This window comes from Euprymna scolopes, chromosome 13, assembly GCF_053919585.1.
Source record: "Euprymna scolopes isolate OS-2025 chromosome 13, ASM5391958v1, whole genome shotgun sequence".
Lineage (NCBI taxonomy): Eukaryota > Metazoa > Mollusca > Cephalopoda > Sepiida > Sepiolidae > Euprymna > Euprymna scolopes.
Genome location: NC_136494.1, coordinates 27,385,946 through 27,389,938, shown reverse-complemented (window position 1 = coordinate 27,389,938; position 3,993 = coordinate 27,385,946).

Sequence of the window (3,993 nt, the reverse complement as noted above, 5' to 3'; positions counted from 1 at the left end):
TTAATATAAAATAAATAAATATAAAATCTTATTACCTCCCTTGAAATTAAAATAAAGCAAACATCTATTAACTCCCTTACAAAGTTGCACGTTCTAAGGGAGATAACTCACAACTACTCTTGACTACTGTATCACTTTCCCTAAACTCATACTGATATTAGGGGAGACTAGATTACAAAGTCATGGTTGTGCAACCAGAAAAGAAGAACTTCGAAATAGAACCGGCATTTCGGTAGTTTTGAGATGAGGATTGATCATTGCACTATTTGGAGCCATCTTGGATGTTATTGTCACAATGTTAGAATTAAATGAAGAGTTCCGTTCGAAATTCTGTACAAATATCCCCGAGTTCGACAAGATGTGCATGAAAAAACGCGGTGAGAAACTCACCCAAGACTAGAACCGTAGCTTGAATAACCAAAACAAAACGTAGCCTAGCGGGAGATGCTCTTTTCTCTTTCAGCAACCTCTTTCCCACAGAAGATACGTTGCGAGCCTGCCACTATTTTATAGTTATTTTCATGGCAAGTGCTCGCCTGAGCTCCAATCTGTGCCTCCCTCTGGCCTGACTTTTATGAAAAACACTCGACTATCTGAAACCACTATCAATAATTTCCCTCACCTTTTATCTATGCCTAAATCTAAACGTAGATTCCATGAACAAAGCTTCCTTCTTAGAACTTCATGCCTGTAGTACTCTGTTCCGTTTGCCTGCTTTCCAAGTGACTTCAATACGGTCGTCTTTTAAGTCCAACGTGAACAAGTTCTTGATCAGTAATCCATCTTACTGAATTTCCACTACTAACGATTACGACGATATTTCCCATTGACTTCCGTACACTCATTAACTCTTATCCTCGAGTGGCCTCTGGCCTTGTTAAATTGTGACTCCTTTGAAAAACAAACAAACAAACAAACAAAAAACAATACAAACGAGTTTTTATCTACTTGTCCATGCATTTTCAGATTTTCGGAAACCTTGTACAGGGTGGAACGATGAAATTGTCGCCCTAGAAAAGACAACATGATTCCATTTCCGTTTGATGAAAACCGGTTTTCTTTTTTTGTTGCAGACCATCTATTAGTTGGCCAGTTGTGTACAAATCCCAAGAGCGATAGAAGCCTCCTATCCTGTCTGAAAGTGACACAATGTTCAACGAGCGAGATCGGAGATGCGCCACTGTACAACTCATGCTCTCTCCCAATCCCAGTTATGACAACAGGACCATTGCTAACCCTCTCAAAATGCATTGCTAGATTGCCATGAACAACAGAGATGTGCCCAGAGTGATGAAAACAAAGTTTCCAGTCACAGTTATTGTTTTTGGTGTAGCCCCACTCCTCCACTGACCTGAATCCGCTTCGTTTTGTCATGCATTGAGAACATCACCAACATGCCATCATACAACCCCAGGGCCAGCCTGATCGCAGCCATCTGCTGAGTATTCACCGAGTTCCTGCCGATCCTTGTGGAAAAGGCATATTCCTAGTTCCAAACGTGTATCGAGGCAGTGATTGAGGCTGAAGGCGGCTACATTAAATAGATGTCAGCAGCCATATATAATCAAGTTACATGAATTGATTTTTTCAATAAAGTTTTAAAATGAAACTGTAGTGTCGTTTTCTCTAGGGCGACAACTTCATTGTTCGGGCATCACAATATTTTTAGCAGAGATAACAGGACCATGGCTGTATATATATATATATATATATATATATATATATATATATATATATATATATATATATATATATATATAAAATAAGAATTACAGTTAAGTTTACCAAAATGATCCAAGATGGCAAAACTAAAGTAAATTATAAATATTAAAGAATTAATATTTATGAAGTAATGTCAACCAGATGTAAAAGCTCGATAAAACCAAATAGGAGATAGAGCTTATAATAAGAACAAGTAGTTAATAAAACATGTTAAAAAACACGTCGGAAAAGAGTTAAAAACATATTTAATTTAAAAAAAAGAAACACTAAATAAATGGATAGTACTTAATCCGCGGAGTTTCGAAGAAATACTTTCCTTCTCATCAGAGGGTAGGATTTAGAAAAATGCAGGATCGGATTTTGCTTGTAAAAGTATTAAATGAAACTACAAGTAATTACTTGATAACAAAAGGTGAAGCAGAGAGAATAGAGTGATTTCACGTGAATGGATAGTCTGGTAAAGGGTAAAATTTCCAATTACGGTAAAATCCAAAGATGCAGAATCCAAGAAAGTTAGTTAAAATTCCATTCGCACATGTAAAATCCAAAGGAACCGCGTAATTCGAAGATGATCCAAAGTAATCCAAAAGGCAGAAATCCGTGGAATAATTCACAAATAGGTACAAGGAAATGGGAAAGAATTCCAATAATATTATTAAAAGAAAGATAAAATGTGCGTAAAAAAGAAATGGATCAAATATACAGCTCGGCTGTCGAGTCGAGCTTTATATTTGATCCATTTTACCCATTACCAGACTATCCATTCACGTGAAATCACTTTTTTATTCACCCCATTCCCTCTGCTTCACTTTTTGTTATCAAGTAAGATCTATGACTCACTTGTAGTTTCATTTAATACTTTTGCAACCAAAATCCGATCCAGCATTTTGCTAAATCCTACCATCTGATGAGAAGTAAAGAATTTCTTCGAAACTCCAGGAATTAAGGACTATCTATTTATTTAGTGTTTCCTTTTTAAAATTAAATGTTTTGTACTCTTTTTCAAAGTGTTTTTAACATGTTTTATTAATTACCATTTCTACTATATATATATATATATATATATATATATATATATATATATATATATATATAAATGTAAATTTGGTTCGTTCCAAACGAATAAAACCATATTTCTACGTTACCAATTTATTTGAAATTTTCAGACAACCCATCTTTAGAGTCGAGGCATGTTTTTATGTTATTAAAATAAATTTACCTCGCGAATTATTAAAATATTAAATAAAATAAATATATATTTTTAACCGTGGTGCGAATCTGTTCTGTTGATAAAACTGAACTTCCGGTTCGATTCATTTCACAGCCACCAATTGACGAAAGATTTCATTTTCTGTTTAGTAAGTAAAAAAAAAACAAACTAAAAAACATAATTCATTTATTAATCTTCAAAATTTTTTAATTTACACATTTTTTCTTTATTATATAAGGCAAAAAAAAAAGTTTGTCGCTTGCTTTTTGAGTTTTTTTTTGTTTTTCGATATAAGATTGGTTGGAATAAAAAAAAAACACGATTTAAAAAATAGCGCGGACCACTCTCTGCATTAGCACCGAAAAATGTCACTAAACATTTATTAATAATTTCTCAATTTTACAAACATTTGATTTTAAATTTCTTTTTAAATGACGACTTTTATCGACTTTTTTTTAAATATCCCCCCTCCCAAATGGTGTTTATTAGCCCCCCCTCCAAAAGTGATGTTTATTCCGGAAGCTGTTCTTAAGATTTGGAGGTTGGGGGGTGGTGATTCCAAGGTGGACCTAATCTAAAAAAACAACAAAAAAAAAAACAAGTTTTTTATGCGCACATAAGCAACTATTTTTTATCAACTTTTTTTTTTTTAACTTTTTTATTTAAAAATTAGTAAATTTCATGAATAGAATAATAAATCATTTATCATTAATATGTGTTTTTGGTTTGGTGTTGAATGAAACTTTTTTTTTTTCATTACAACAATAATGAACCAATTAAAATCTTCCGGCATGCGTTTAAGGGTTACGAAATTATCAATAAATCGTTTAGTTACTAAGCCAACGTCAGTAAATAAAAAAAAAAATGTTACGTGCGCATGCATTAGCCTTGACTAGGGGGGGCTAAGGGAGCGACCATTAAATAATTATGCTGGTCGCCATGGAACTGAACGCCCAAGGAGTACCTAAAGTGGCACTTATGCACTTATGTTATCGTGCTATTTTTTAAAATAGTATTTTCATGTTAAATTCAAATTTTACAATATGTTTTTCTTTTATTAA